Raw genomic sequence first — 16,939 nt, 5'->3', positions numbered from 1 at the left:
GTCCTTCTTGTAAGCTTGGTCACGCACTGAGTCAAGGGGGCTTCATCAGCAAAATTGACAAGCCTTCCTCCGTCTGCCTCTCCTTGTTCATCTGAGATAATGACAAAAATTTCTGCTAATAACTCACTAGCCTCATTATATGGTCTAGCATCACAACCAATGAGGTGGTGTGATGGACAGTAGACAACAAAGACTATGTGCAAAACCATTCCCTTACTAAGGTCCACACCAAGTAACTCCCGCTCTGATTGGCTCTGCATGCCAATGGGATCCTGGGATTCCTTAACATACAGTGCTACCACTCCCTCCTGATTGGATCAATCCCTGTTAAAATCTGCATGTAAGGATATGGAATGCTCCAATAACGTCACTCTCATTAGCAAGAATCTGTTTCTGTGTAATACTTGTAATACACCTGTGCTTATGGAACAAGAGCTGGTGTACGTTATGATTTATTTATTTATTTTGTGTGTGTGTGTGTGTGTGTGTGTGTGTGTGTGTGTGTGTGTGTGTGTGTGTGTCCCTCAGTGGGAACCACCTTGTCGTGGTGGGGGGCTTGCGTGCCTGGTAAATTTGGTGGGCACTACCTGAGGAGGGGAGATCCTCCAAGACTCAGCAGTAGAACAGGGTTACCCATGCAGGAGGGGCCATCAGTGAGGGGTCAGATTAAGTGTTCCCAGGTCCACTGCCTTGTGGATTCCCCGTGGGTGGGCTACGGGAGTAAACCCCAAACGAAAAATTGGTGAAAAAATCCAAACTTGTCACCCAAGTCAACTCCGTCCCTCGGCTAGGTGATGGCATCACGGTTGCTAGCCACGCCCTTCGCGAGCTCATATCCATCTGAAGAAGAGCAATGAGAACATCAAGAATGTCAAGATTCATCCCGATATATTCTGGTAAGTTATTGTAACATTTATTAGCTTTATATTACAATTATACCAAGCAGTCCACGCACGTTTAGTGTTAGTTTAAAATCATGGTCTAAAAGCAAATTTAAATCCGAATTACTACAAAAAATATATATATACTTTCTCATTTACTATAGTTAGTCCTGAATAACTTGCTTTCTCTAACGGAGGTCGCTGCAAATTCCTAGCATTTTATCCGAAACTATTTGATTATCTCATTTAATCTAGTCATATATAGGCTATATGACCCATATAAGAGCCTCACTTCCTGTCACCTGCATAAATTTTGAACAGTACCAGTTTATTCATATTATTCATATCATATCTATGTCAATATTTCTCTTAATATTATATAATTTGTGTTGCTACCTGGGTTATATATATATATATATATATATATATATATATATATATATATATATATTATGTCAGACTATTTTTCCTTATAGATAGATAGATTTTTCCTTAATTGTCATTGTGTCAGTGGTACGGATTTCCACGTATGACGCGTTTCTTTGGGACGTTTAAAGGAAAAACCAAGAAGTATAGATTATGTCAGACTATTCTTCCTTATAGATAGATAGATTTTTCCGTAATTGTCATTGTGTCAGTGGTACGGATTTCCACGTATGACGCGTTTCTTCGGGACGTTTAAAGGAAAAACCAAGAAGTGTAGTTATTTCTCAACATCTCAGTCGTCTGAAGACTCGTCTTTATCTGATTCTGATTAACCCGTCACGTCCCAAGGTTTTCCACACCTATGGCATCCTCCAGTCCTGAGCCTTTTTGGAAAAAATTTTTTTTTGCTAAAACTTCCGCTTAGGTCGAGAAACGAAGGAAAATCACAAAGAAAGTGGTTCCCGTGGTCTAGAAGTGGTTCGTACAGGTGCGGTTCCCCCCGGCAGGTGTGGTGTTCTGTAATGGGCAGGATATGCATTTACGTTTTCTATGGTAAGGAATAATAGGAGAAACAACACACAACACCTCTATATTTATGGAATTTGAACTAATAAACAATAACAGTAACAATATAATGGATTTCAGACACATATATATGAAAAATAAGCAATGTACCATCGCGCGAGCATAGCGAGTTTGGTCCGAGTCATAACATGCTATATGCTAAGTGTCTGGTATGAGTCAACCTATCATTTTCTCTACTTGTATACTTCTGTTTCAATGACATTTTACCAATTACAACTGTTTGTAAGTGTTTCCAGATGTTTCCATTCATTATGATGACATGCAGCATAAGTATAGCGCACATCAGCTTAGTAAGTGCACTCACTATGACTCGTATTTCAACATACCAAATTGTTTTATCACTTTCCAATTATTGTCCCCGTTACATAGAACCTTTCCTCCACCACTGTAAAGGTTTTCAATTATTTTCATTCATTACAAGGGCATTTAGCGATATGCTAGCGCATATTCACGTAGCAACCACGATCTCAAACACTCGTGTTTCATCATCTACTTTATTTATTCACTCCAATTATAATTTCCCACTTACATTACACACGTTTACACCCCTATAATGCACTGTACATACTTACTGCCATTATTTATTCAAGTGAGCGTGAGAATATCGCATGAAAATACCCTTGCAAGGAATGTTTTGACCAACATAATACTCACACGCTTATATACTAATTCTTGACATATATTACACACTTTACCACTTGCTGACTTTTATTTTCACTATTACGTGCCTTATTCAATCAACTGAGCATCAGGAAATCGCATCTCTATACACACGCTATGAATATTTGACTTAGAATATATATCAGCGCTTACAATAATTTGAACTTATATTATACCCGTAAGAATTTCCATTAATAATAATTATATAATTACGGGCCGTATTTATTGCACTGAGCGACAGAATATCGCATCATAAAACCCTCGCTATGTAAGTTTCAACTTAGGGTAGATTTATATACTTACATACAATGTTTGCCTTATGTTCTATCAGTATGCACTTTATACTAATATTTGGAGATCAACATGACTGATAATTTCACTGAGCGTCTGTCTGTCGCATTTACCTCATAATTTCTGCGTCCTTTCGCATTCACACCATACTAAAATTGCATCAACGTGTGATATTCACTAAAACATGGGTGAATACAGAGACCCACGTCACACTGCACGCACTCATAGCGGGTGTCCTTCCTCTGTGTCGTGAGTCTCACTTGGGAATTACTGCACACGTGACACCTGCGTTGGGGCCTAGGTCTGTTTGGCTGGGGAGGGATAGGAGTGGGGAAATGGCGGCCGGATATTCTCAGGGGAGTTTGGGCAATAAGGGCAGTGCGGGTGCGATGTTGGGGCCTTTCAACAGCATACTTTGCAAAGATTTCTCTTGTGAGCTCCCTCACAAATCCTTCAAATGTTTCCTGAACTCCTGTTGTCATGGCGTGAAGGTGGTGGCAATTCAGAGCAGTGATATCTAGCCCCCCTGGGGGTAGGGGGGTTTTACAAGAATACTCCCCCAGTATCCCTGCTTGTCGTAAAAGGCGACTAAAAGGGTTGGCGGAGGGTTAGTGCCCCTCCCCGGAAAACAAATAACTAAAAAAACAAACAAGAAGCCTCGGACAAGGACTGACCAAACGTTGACGACCAAGGACCGGACAAAGGACATTGCAATTGGAACTTGGAATGTAAGGGAAGCAAATGACGAGGTGAAAGAGAGAGAGATTGTCCATGTGGTTGAGAATGCGAAAGTGGATGTATGTGGAATAACTGAAACAAAATGGTGAGGAGAAAGTGTGAGAGAATGGGAGTATGGATGGGGTATATGTGCAGGAGTAGGTGAGAGTGAGAGGGCAAAGGAAGGAGTATGTATAGTTGTGAGTAAAAGATGGAAGAGGAGCATAAGACAGTATGGATCAGTTCGATCAAGGATTGTGTGGGTAAAGTTGAAAGTTGGAATACAAATGTGGGCGATTGTGTGTGTGTATGCGCCAACGCAAGATCGTGCTAGAAGAGTGAGAGAAGAGTTCTGGACAAATGTAGAAGTGTGCATGGAAAAGTTTGGAAGGAATGAGAGAGTGTTTTTGATTGGTGATATGAATGGTAAAGTTGGGAATGTGAAGGTGGATGGAATAGTTGGTGAGTGGGTGTGCCTGCTGGAGGTAGATGAGAATGGGAGTGCGTTAGTGGACATTTGTGCTGGGAGGGGGTTGGTGATAGCCAATACCCTCTTCAGGCATAAAATGATCCACAGGTATACATGGCGAGTGATGAGAAGGGTGGGTGGTGAACTGAGTGAAAGGAAGGCAATGATTAATTATGTGTGTGTGGATGAAAGGATGCGAAGATGTATATTGGATGCAAGAGTTTATAGAGGTTGGGGGAGTGGACTTTCTGACCACTACTTGGTGGTGGCCAGAATTAAAGTTCAAGTAAGCTGGAGGAATAGAAGAAGGGAAAGACGAGAGGAAGGAGTAGTTGCAAGGAGAGTGGAAAGGTTACAAGAGGATGAGAAAAAGGCAGAGTATAAGAGAGAAGTGGAGGAACGATTGGGCAAATATGAATTAGAGCAGATGGGGGACGTGGAAGGTGTGTGTAGAATATTTACAGAAGAAATATGTGCAGCATGTGATGTGGTGTGTGGAAGGAAGAGAAGACGGAGGGGGGTGCAAGGAACAGCATGGTGGACTGAAGAGGTGAAACGGGCTGTGGCACAAAAGAAGAAAGCATACAATGAATGGATGAGAAATAGGGGCGTGGAAGAAGTTGAGAGGCGGAAGAGAGAGTTATATGTAGAAAGAAAGAGAGAGGTGAAAAGATTAGTAAGAGAGAGTAAGAAGAGAGTGGATGAGGAATTTGGAAGGAATTTGAGTGTAAAGTGGAGGGACTGTAAGAAAATGTTCTGGAAAGAGGTGAAAAGAGTAAGACAGGGTGGAAGTGAATTTAGCAGGGGAGTGAAAGATAGAAATAGTAGATTACTAGTGGAGAAGGGAGAAAAAGTGAGCAGATGGAGAGAACACTTTAAGGAATTGTTGAACGTGGAGGATGGAAGTAATGCGAGTATAAGTGGCTGAGGAATGGCTGGGAGAAGGAGGGAGGTTAGAAGACAGGAAGAAATCACTAGGATAGAAGTTGTGGAAGCCATGAAGAAAGTTAAATCGGGGAAAGCCCCAGGAATTGATGGAGTGTGTGGTGAAATGCTGAAGCATGGGGGAGAGATAGTAGTAGAATGGATGTGGAAGATGTGCAGATTGGCCTGGGATGCAGGTAGAGTCCCAGAGGATTGGAAGTCAGGTATAATTATTCCCTTGTACAAAGGAAAAGGGGAAAAAGAAGTGTGTGGTAATCATAGGGGCATTTGTCTTCTTAGTATAATAGGAAAAATTTATGGTAGGATACTTATTGACAGAGTTAGAGAAAGAACAGAGAAATTAGTTGGAGAAGAACAGGGAGGCTTCAGGAAGGGAAGAGGTTGTGTAGATCAGATATTCATTTTCAGATCTTTAGTGGAAAAGTTTCTAGAGAAGGGAAAGAAGTTGTATGCGGCTTTCATGGATTTGGAGAAAGCATATGACAGGGTGGATAGAATAGGATTGTGGAAAGTGTTAAGAATATATGGAGTAGATGGGAAGTTGTTGAATGCTGTGAAGAGTATGTACGATGGTGCGAAGGCTGCAGTGCGTGTGGATGGTGAACTAAGTGAATTTTTCTCTTTGAAAGTTGGGTTGAAGCAGGGATGTGTCATGTCTCCATGGTTGTTCAATCTGTACATGGATGGGGTAATAAAAGAGGTACAAGGCAGGATAGTGGATGTTGGAGTGGCCCTGGTGAAAGAGGATAGTGTTTGGAAACTCCCTGTACTGTTGTTTGCATATGATACTGTGTTGTTGAGTGAAGACGAAGGGGAGCTGCAAGGCTTGGTGGATGAGTTTGAGAGAGAGTGTAAGAAACGGAATCTAAATGTGAATGTAGGGAAGAGTAAAGTGATGGTCTTTGAGAGAGGTGAAGTCAGTGAATGTACAGCGAGGTTGGATGGTGAGGAATTGGAAAATGTGAGTACGTTTAAGTACTTGGGTAGTGTGATGAGTAAGGATGGAGGTTTGGAGGGTGAAGTGCTTGAAAGGGTACAGCAGGGAAGAAAGGTTGCTGGTTCTTTGAAAGCAGTGATAAGAAACAGGGAAGTGAGCATGGAAGTGAAAAAGTTACTACATGACAGTATTGTGATACCAACTCTAACGTACGGAAGTGAAGCTTGGACGTTGTTGGAAGGACACAAATCAAGAGTGAGAGCCGTGGAAATGAGTTATTTAAAAGGAGCCTGTGGAGTCACATGGAGAGACAGGCTGACGAATGAGGATGTAAAGGAGCATTGTGGTGTTGATGTGGATGTGATAGGAAGCGTTATGAGGAACACACTGAGGTGGTTTGGCCATGTGGAGAGGATGGAGGGTGAAAGACTGACGAAGAGGGTGTATGTGAGTGAGGTGGAGGGGGAAAGCGGGAGGGGGAGGCCGCGGATGAGATGGAGAGATGGGGTGGAGAAGTATATGAGAGAGGGGGGTGTGAGTTGGGAGCAGGGGAGTGAAATGGTGGGGGACAGGGCGACTTGGAGGCGATTTGTTTGTGGCCACCCCAAACGGGATTGAGGCGTCTGGCAATAGATAGATAGATAGATAGATATCTAGCAAGTGAAAGAACAGTTTCTTATACCACTTCATCGTGGTCCTGGCACACTCTACCGTCAATATCATGGAGTCTGACTGGTCCACGAGGCGCATGTTTATATTGTAATCCATGACACACTCAGGTTTCCAAACACGACGCCTGTTCTCGCTACGGTAATCTACGGAATCAGTACGGTGCATCAAGGGGCGGTGAACCGTGGACAAGAGGCTTACTTCTCTGTTGTGGTTCCACATTGTTGCAAGGATGTTGTTGGCTTTGAAGAAGACAACCTCATTCCTTGCAAGTTTCCGCCCTACCTTGGCCATGTGACGCCGGTTCACCTTTACGGTTCCACAGACTCCCGTTTCATGCGTGTGAAGATAACGAGCGAGAAGAGGGCTAGTGTACCAATTGTCCAGGTAGAGAACGTGACCACAATGAAGGTAGTCTTCTATCATCGTCTTTACCACTGCTCCCGACAGTCCAATACTTCGATCTTCTATTATGTCTGTCTGTACACCGGTGTACAAGACTATGTCTTGCACGTATCCAGTCCTACAGTCGCACATAACAAAGATCTTGAACCCAAAACGGTGCCTTTTGCTGGGTATATACTGTCTGAATGAAATATTGCCTCTCCACAACACGAGACTCTCGTCTATGACAAGGTCTCTATAGGGATAGAATGAGGAACGAAAGGTTTGCCTGAGGTGATCAAAGACCAACCTAATTCGCCTCATTTTATCAGTGTTGTTTGCATTTGCAAGGTCATGAGCATCATAGAAATGTAGGAGACTTAGAAACCGATTACGGCTCATCACTTGACCAAATATTGGGGTAAACATAACAGGGTCCCTAGTCCAGTAAGCAGGAATTCTATTCTTTCTTACAATACCCATCAAAAGGACCAGGGCAAAAAATAAGAACATTTCTGGAAGGGAGACAGGGTAATCATAGATCATAGAATGCCTACTCCTTGTTCCCAGTCTTTCACTCTCTAGGCGCTGGGCGCTTGCAAATAGGTTGGTTTGGTATACAATCTGATCAACAAATGCCTCACTGAAAAACAGGTGGAAAAAATCCAACCTGGTGGAATTACGGTGAATTCCTGGAGCAATGCAGCCAGATCGCCCCCGCTCAGTGAAGGGGTGAATGAGGGGAGAAAAATCACTCCCATCCTCCCAATCCCACGACACAAATCCCTCGTCCCCATCAGCCCCATCACCGCCTTCGTCTGGGTGGGGAGGAGATCCTGGTTGGGGAGGTGGGGGAGAAGGAGTGCAGAGGGCTTCCCCACTGTCACTCCTCTTCCCTCTGCCTTTACCTTTTCCCTTTCCCTTACCCTTACAGCCTTGAGGAACATTAGGGGGCTGTGGGGATGAAATAGGGGAATACTGGGGAGCAGAAGACATGCTGGGGAGTGGTTCCTCCCCACCTTCCCTCTCCATGACAACACCACGTGCTTTCTCACGCACCCTAGCTCGACCACGTGTTAGGGGATATTGGGGAGCATAAGACGTGCTGGGGAGTCGTTCCTCCCCACCTTCCCCCTCCATGACAACACCACGTGCTCTCTCACGCACCCTAGCTCGACCACGTGTTAGGGGATATTGGGGAGCATAAGACGTGCTTTGGAGTGGTTCCTCCCCATCTTCCCCCTCCCTCACAACCCCACGTGATAAGGAATACACCCGCACTGGCCCACGTGATCCACTACGCCGCCTCACACTACATAGGGAGAGCAATGACTCACTCATCTCACTCTCACTTTCCCTAATCCACCCTGGACTTTCCCTTTCACTCCCCACTCCCTCCACTTGACTTCCTAACTCCCCAAACAAAATGCTAGACCCATACCTGTTCATATGACGTGTGTGCGCTCTGGGCCACGATGTGTTATCACCTCACGTCCATACCACGTGGCACCACGCCCAACGGCTCTGTCATCGTCCTCATCCTCGTCCTCGTCCCCGAATTCTGGTTCCAAATCACACTGGGGATAGGGATAGGATATTGCACGTGCCTTCTTTGCCTGCTGCCCCTCTCTAGCAGCACGGTAAGTCATGTACTGCCGCTTCCTGGGAGACGGAACTTCCTCGTCACTGCTGGTGGTTTCTTCCTCCTCTGGCTGCACATAATCCTTGTCCATATCCTCGTCGTCCAGTGGGGAATTACTGTCGCCGGTAAAGGTGTCCAGGGCGATTTGAATTTTGCTGTCTGAGAGACCTCTCTTAGCCATGTCTGAGCAGGACTGTGGCTACAAGGTGAGTGGACGAGTGGTGGGCTAGCGCTGGTCGCGCGGGGTCGCCGAGTGTCCCGGCCTGGTGGCAGGTAGGGGAAGGTCATGTGAGGGTACGTACCGCAAATCAAGCGCGAATTTTGAAAATTGTCGAAATTATGCATATTGCAATTGCACGACGTACCGGTACGTCGCCGGGATTGGCAAATGCAAATCGTTGCAACGTACCCATATGTCGACGGGACGTGGCGGGTTAATATCTGAGTTCAGTCCTTGATAACAGGCAATGTTCAGTCGAGTCATTGTCAAATTAACTTAAAAGATTAATTTAATCACAAGTATGATACCCCCGGCTCTTGTGAGGCCTCTTTGCACTTCACTAAAAAAAAATAAAAAAGTTCATTCTGAAACCAGCCCTCAGTCTGTCGAGGCTTTAGAAACGATTTTATACTCTTATTACTGTTTGTTCTGATGCTGGAAGTCTACATTGTCATAAACATCGTTGAGGGAGAACCTTTCCAAAACCTTCCATTTCAAACACAGTTATTAATCCTCCATCCAGCATGTCTTCACCTCAGAGTACAACAATTAAACTTTTGCCAGAAAGCCATGCCATACACAAGTTTTCTGGAGAGGATGATAATTACACCATGCAAATCTACCTCTCAGACTGCAAAGATGTTAGGCACAAAAGTATCATTAAGAGTGTAGAGAAAAAGATTTCTTTCATATGTTCACATGCCAATTATGGTAGTCTCACGGATAACATTCTTAAGCCATCTGCCTTCAAAGCTGCATCTCGAGCAAAAGCTTACCATAAGTTCAAGTGTGCTTTGATCAATCCCTTTGGAAAAGGTGCAGCTGGCTCCCTGGGTTGGATTTTTCCTATGTATGGCAGGACCATAGAAAATATTGTATCTTGTGATACGGCCAGAGCTCAGGAACGAGCTTGGGCTAGAGATTCCGATGCTTTAGAGGGCTTATAAGATGATGACAATACAGCCATGCCTAAAGAAAACGTGTTAAACCTAAATGAACATATGCAGTTTGTTTTGTGACTTTGTGACCAAGACATACAGAGAGGTGCTGGTTTTGAGTATAAACCCACAGACGTTTTTGTTGAATGGCAGAGAAAATTTAGCAGAGAGGATCTTACGGCCGTTGTCTTAAACTGTAGCCAAGCGTTCTTAACGCACGAAAGGGAGAGCGTTCCCCTGCAAGCGGGAGAGGATTACCCCAGCGTAGTACTGAGTACTGGATTCCGTAGGGAGTCTCACGGCACCCCTTCGCATGTCCCTTCATCATATTATATCTGCCTTGCATGGGGAAAACTGTGTAGAATTTGAAGGACCCTATCGTGTGTGTGATGGGAATTTTAATTTAATTATAAAACATCGTGTAAAGAAAAAAAAATAGCATTTTTTTTTCATTTTATTATCATTTTAAAAGGCTTCACCGCTTCTCCGGAGATGGTTAATTTACAACGAGATGAAAACAAAGATGAGATACTGTATCCACTTTCATTTTATTTTTTACTACTTCTACTAAGCTGTTTATCAAATGTGGTGCATGATATTTTTGTATTTAGATTTATTAATTTTGAAATGATTCTTACAGTTAAAGAATGGCCGGGTACTACCATAAAATGACGAATCGTGCTCAGCCAGTTAGTTTGAATTACGAAGTCTCACGTTTGCGTTCGGTAAACTTTTACGAGTCCATACTATTTTGTTTTGGCTTGGGAGTAGGCTATATTTTACTGGTGTATTTTGGTGTGATATCTGAACGAATTTGACCTTTATTTTCGGTGTTCGAGACTGGTTTTCAAATTGCCCCCCCCCAAGTGTCTTGGGGGACTAGTGGGATTTGGGAGTTCTGGGTGAGAAACATGGCAAAAACAAGCATTTAGGGCAGAAATGTAATCAGAATCGGTATTACCAGCCAAGGTGTATTCGTGGGGTTATTACTAACAGCGTGAACCCCTTTGAAGGAATGCCTGACCGAATTTTTCATGCAGTACAGATTCTCCAGAACCTGTATGCATACTCTTATACACAACATTCAAGAGCAAAAGCCAGTCTTTAATGATAAAAGAGGTAAGAATTGCTTACATTACCCCGCGCCGTCCCGGCGACGTGAATTAACGTCCACACATGATGTGCACTCATGTCCCGGCGACGTGAATTAACACGGCAACATTGCAAGTTTCATAATTTTCACATTTTTCAAAAATCGCGCCTGATTTTTGTTTCGCCCGCCTACGCAAGCCTCACCTACTCGCCGGCAGGCGGATAATCCCCTAGACCCAGATTAACCCCACCTGACCCTGTGATCCTCCACTTACCTGTCAGCAGTCACCCAGGTCAGACATGGCGCGTCGTGGGCTGTCAGACGAGGAGATACAAGTCGCCCTGGATACCTTTACAGGGGATAGTGATTCCCCACTGGACGACGACACCCTCGATGTCAATTACATGCAGCCTGAGGAGGTTACCAGCAGCAGTGATGAGGAGGTCCCTTCCCCAAGGAAGGTCAAATATATAACATATAGGAGGGCAGGGGACGGCCAGCCTGCACCACGTGCTGCATCTAGGCAGCAACACATACCATCAGATGAGGACGAGGGCGAGGAAGCTGTACATGGTGGCGTATTTTCCTGGCTGGAGAAGGAAAAGATATCACCAGTGGGACTGGGACAGACATCACATCGCGACTGTTCCACAGGTATGTTCCTTCTATGTGTTCTGTGGCAGGAAGTAGTGGTGTGGGGATGGTTAGGGCAGCAGAAAGTGAAAGTGTTGGGGCGGGAGAGCGCAGACAGATTCGTGAAAGCGAGAGTGGTGTGGGGGAGGCAACACTCTCTCTCTCTCTCTCTCTCTCTCTCTCTCTCTCTATATATATATATATATATATATATATATTAGGATAAGGCTTACTGTAAATCGTGTACTACTGTGAAAGCAAATGTCTAACATGGAAAAGGCCAGAATGTAATGTGAGCAGTACTATAAAGGGGGAGAAAATAAATTCAGAGGTGAAAAAATAATGACATGACATGATTTACCTACGTAAATTAGCGATACTTCTTTGCTAATTCTTTTCACAAAGCATGTACTTCTGTAAAAGCAATTGTCTAACATGTAAATGGGTAATATATTATGTTATAAGTAATCAAAAAGGTGAAAAAATAGAATCTGAGTTGAAAAAAGCATAAAGGACCAAGTTGTCACTTGGTAAATAAGCACTATTCTTATGCTAATTCTTTTCGTAAAGCAAGTACATCTATAAAACTAATTGTATAACATATAAGTGGGTTATATATTATAAGTAATCTAAAAGGTGAAAAAATAGAATCTGAGTTGAAAAAAGCATGAAATAAAATGATCTCACTTGGTAAATAAGCGCTACTTTTATGCTAATTCTTGCCATAATGCCTCAAAATATATACAAACAATTATGTTAAGTTGAAAATGGTATGATGTTATTGTGGAAGTAATATGGAACATGAAAAAATACCATAACTGATGAAATAACGATGTTTGTTATCCATCGGTGACATAATCGACCAAGTTTGCTAGGGTCGCACAATGGTACATACCTTATTTCTCATTTTTTTCTGTATAAAACCCAATGTACTTCTGGTATACATATTTCCAACATATGTATACATGATAATAAACGTATACTGCATCAGTTCAGAGTACCCATGCCACCATAGAAAACGTACGGCGAAAAGACTACTCATAGAGCATGGCAGTACCTGTCAAACTTACGTGCTCCAGGTAAGCCATTTCTGGACCCAAGGAACACCTTTCTTTGTGATTTTCCTTGGTTTCTGACCAAAAGCAAATGTTTGAGCAAAAAAAAAAAAATGGTCCAAAAAGGCCGGGACTGGGGCGGACCAAAGCTCAGAAAACGTCGGGATTGGGCGGGTTAAGAGTGTAATGCTAGATGTTTTAGGGGCGGCTCCCCATCCCTCTAACGCCTAGGTGTAGCTGGGTTCTCTTTCTAGACCGGAGCTTTGACAAACAGGAGAGAGGCAGGACACAAAAGCTCAAGGCAACAACCTTACATGTGTATTACTGAATTCTACAGTGGAACAGGTAGATGTCACGAATACAGATACACTGGACAGTTATAATTCTTGGGCCTAGATATGAGTTATTAGTATCGCGCAGGATACTACTCAGGTCAAGGTTGGGTAAGGTGAATAGCACTTAGGGCAGAGGTTTATATACTATTTTTGCAGGAAGTCCAAGTTATTCCTTTGGGGAGTGGGTAGCACGAAATCACTGTTGGTAATTATTACTTTAACACTGGGGTCGGTGTAGGATTTTGGTACGATGCGGCATTACTAGAAGGTAAAGTATTCATGGTAATAGACCCGTATTTCACTGCTTGGCCGTTTTCACGGTTTCACTGTTGCTTTTATTCACTCCACCATTTTTATATTGTCACCGGTGTTTCTCTCACTGACCTCCTTTATATGGTTAATTCACTGCCCTGCCTTCACGTCACTAAGTTACAAACACTGTGCTTTCACGCTCATTCCTTTTGGGTCTGCATGTCATGGCGGTCAGGTACAAGGGCGGCGGAGGTGACCCAGCCCCCCTACTGACAGGGCTGGGTTCCACCGAGGGCCTCTGTGTTCAGGGGCCACGGGATCACGCCTAGGGGCATCCTCTCCATCCAGGGCTGCAGGTGGTGAAGGGTCCCACGGTTTTGTTGCTTGGGGAGGGAGTACGTCCCTCAGGGCTGGGGCCAAATAAATGCCTAAACTATTCGCTCAGGGACCTGACGGAAGATGAAGATCTCCGGCGCCTGGGTGTAGGGAGGTCCCACCGGGGGGTCCTGGTGGTGATCTGGAGGTCCTGAAGGCTGCAGTCCCCGGTGTTCGGAGACGCCGTCAGGAGGGGGCTGTGGCGTCAGTCTACATCGGGGTCCATCAGGCGAGTCCTCTCTGGATCCGGCTGCAGGGAGAAGAGCCCGGTGGAAGTGACGGGGCCTCCCCAGTACTCCTCCAGGATGGGGGCTTCCTCTGGGTTGCAGGTTGATGAACAGGAGTCAGCACACCTGACGGAGGAGCGGCTACCGGCCATCTCCTGCCGTAGGGCCCAGCTACTGGCCATGGCCTTCTGGGAGTGCAGCTGCAGACCGTCGCTAAGGCCCTGCTACTGGCCGTGGCCTGGGAAAAGGAGCAGCTACAGGCCGACTCAGGGGCACCTTCAGAGTGGCTACAGGCCGTCTCCTGATGAAGGCAGGAGTGGCTGCAGGCCGTCTCCTGCAGGAGGGTTGAGCGAAAACAGGCCATCTCTTGAGGGGCACCTTCAGAGTGGCTACAGGCCGTCTCCCGATGAAGGCGGGAGTGGCTACAGGCTGCCTCCTGTTTGCCTCTGGAGCGACTGCTGGCCGTCTCTTGTAAGAGGGTCGAGCGGCTACAGGCTGTCTCGTTAGAGGCACCTTCAGAGCAGCTACAGGCCATCTCCTGACGGAGGTGGGAGCAGCTACAGGCCGTCCCCTGATTCCCTCTGGAGCGGCTGCAGGCTCTCTCCTGTAGGAGGGTTAGCGGCTACCAGCCATCTCAGGGGTGTTGACGAGCTGGAGTTACAGCTCCACCCCGAAGTTGGTGAGGGTCAGGTCGCCCACCAGGTAGTTGTGGTTTGCTGCTATGGTGGCAGTGGGCAAGTTGCAGGTCATGGGGGCGCGTGGCCCGGGAGAACTTACGTCCCTCTCGCACAGAGCTGGTCCGCATGCTGTCTACCTCTCTTTGGGCTCTTTCAGGGGGTGTTGTGTTGTTTTCAGAGCCCAAACCCGGCATTTTACCACCTTCGTCGGGGAAAAGGTCATGACCTCATGACTTGGACGGTGTTGGTGTGGTGGGTCAGTTGTAGTCACTGTAGTGGAGCGGTCCAGGCCGTGGTAGCCGGGTTTTCAGGAGAGGTCGCGTCACAGGTAATAAAGAGGGTGGATGTGTCACTGGTGTTGCGGAGGAGCTGCAGGAGGTGGAGGAGGCAGTGGATTCGATGCCTGTGCCCGAAGGGCAGCACCCATGTAGCACGCCGAACTCTCACGGTTCAGAGTGTTGCTGGCACGGTGCGGGTTGTAGGTGTTGCGGCAGAGTGCTGGGGCGGTGGTGTGACTGCAGGTTTGGGGGAGGTGGCGGGGTGGAAGGTGAGGAAGGGTGGGTGTGGGGAAGGGGGCCTGAGATGGCAGGTGAGGAGGTTGGGGACGGGGTGGTAGGCAGAGGGGGTGGGGAGGGCAGTTGTGAGGGTGTGGGTGAGGAGTCAGGAGCACATGGTGTCAGCGGGCCGTCAGATGAGGTGTGATGCGGTGTGGTGGGCGGCGGAGTGGTGGACGACGGGGAGGGGGAGGCAGGTAGAGAAAGTGAGGGTGAGATGTAGCTGTCGTAGAAGTCAGGGGGAGAGTTGGCGGTGTGGAAGGCGGAGTTGGGGTAGGGGAGGTGGTGGTGTATCTTGTGGACGGGGGTGGATGGTGGCCAAGGTGGGTGATGGCAGGTTATAGGATGGGAGTGGGTGGTGAGATGAGTGTGCGGCGCTTTGGTGCTGTGGCTGCGTGTGGCATGGCGGTGGAGGTGGTGCGCCAGGGTGGGGTCATTTTGAGCGGCGCTCCGATGGTGGGTGTGGGCAAGGCGATGGGGCTTGCGGTGGGTGGTGTGTGGGTGTGTGAGGGTGTTCTGGTACTGGAGGTCAGTAATGATGGTGAGGTGGCAAGTGAGGTGGCTTAACTCTTTGAACGCGGATTGTCGCGTTTGCGACACTCAGCAAAAAGGACATAATGGCGGAGCGTCGTGTTTGCGATTCTAGTAAATTTTGAATAACCACGGGCAGGCAGGCTCCAACTAGTATTGTCTATTAGTACCACCACCCTTTAGCTACTTTTATCACACGACCTTTGTACCACTGACCTCCGTTGTTGCCAAGTATCGCGTTTTTCCCCCGTCCCCCCCCCCACCACGGCCCCTGCCAGCCTGGCTGTGATACATGGCAGCGCTCTGAGTGCTCAGAACTGTAAATCTGCACTTTCCTCTCACAAGCAGTTTATGCTAATAGGAAACGCTTGTTTCCCCAGTTGTAACACTAGCTTTTTTTCTCACGGTTTGCCCCTGTTTGGCGCCAGTTTACTGCAGGCTTTCAAAGTGACATTATGGCGAGTTCTAGCTCTTCCGAGTCAATGCAAACGGCCGACAGGAACGAGAATAAAGTGACGGGCGTAAGGCACAATAAAAAGCGCGCCGTGGTGATCTTTTGGGAAGTAATATGATTGAAAATAATGTAGTATACATGTTTTTAGCTGTGAAAATGGAAATGTTTGTTGAGTGACGGGAAGACCGCCGCCCCACTGCATGTCAGCCGTATGCTCCGTTGATTTTAGCCTTATTTTCAGTGCTTATTGTACAAATACAGATTCCTAACTACCTTTACGTTGTAGTATAAAGTTTACTGTGACAGAATGAGGCTGTGGTAGAGGGGAAACCGGGTTGCTGGAGGTGTGAAAGTGAAGATTTGGTTACCCAACTTTGCAAGTCTCCACAAGTCCTTGGGTAGTCCACGAAGGCTCAACACCTGTCTCTGGAGAAAGCTGAATGTAAGTACTATCTGCCATACCAAGTATAATGTTCTAGGGTTAATCTCTGATTTTTGGCGAATATTTTCCTACAGGTACTCAGACCGCGATACAACCCCGCCACTCGGGGGGAAGGGACTGTACACGGCCGCGTTTAAGGGGTTAAGGTGTGGGTGATGAGGAGGGAGTTCGGTCTTATGACACCATCCTGTGTTTGATGGTGGGATGGCTTGGGCAGTGTGGGGTGGGCAGTGGACATGGGATGTTGCAGGTGTGGAGGTGGTGGCGGGCACATTGCTAGAACCGTGGTGGCTTGGGTGGAGGTGGTTGTATTGGCAGTGGTGGTAGGGTGGCAGGAGCTGAGGAGTAGGGTGTGGCCCCCACAAGGATAGGGGGGTGTGGGGGTGGTGGTGGGCGCCTTCTGTGCTTTTTCTTTCGATTTTTGTTTCCCTTAAGCCCGGGGCAATTGACTTATGGTGGGGCGGCTTGTAGATGCCCTCGGGTCATTCTGCCGTGCCTGGCAGCTTTTAGCTGCTTGCGGAAGTCGTGAATGGGGCATTCGTGGTGC

The sequence above is a fragment of the Coenobita brevimanus genome, chromosome 56 (genome assembly GCF_032717465.1).
Source record: "Coenobita brevimanus isolate Jiangsu-jjx chromosome 56, ASM3271746v2, whole genome shotgun sequence".
NCBI lineage: Eukaryota > Metazoa > Arthropoda > Malacostraca > Decapoda > Coenobitidae > Coenobita > Coenobita brevimanus.
The sequence above is the reverse complement of the archived record's forward strand: the minus strand, read 5'-3'. Positions refer to the sequence as shown.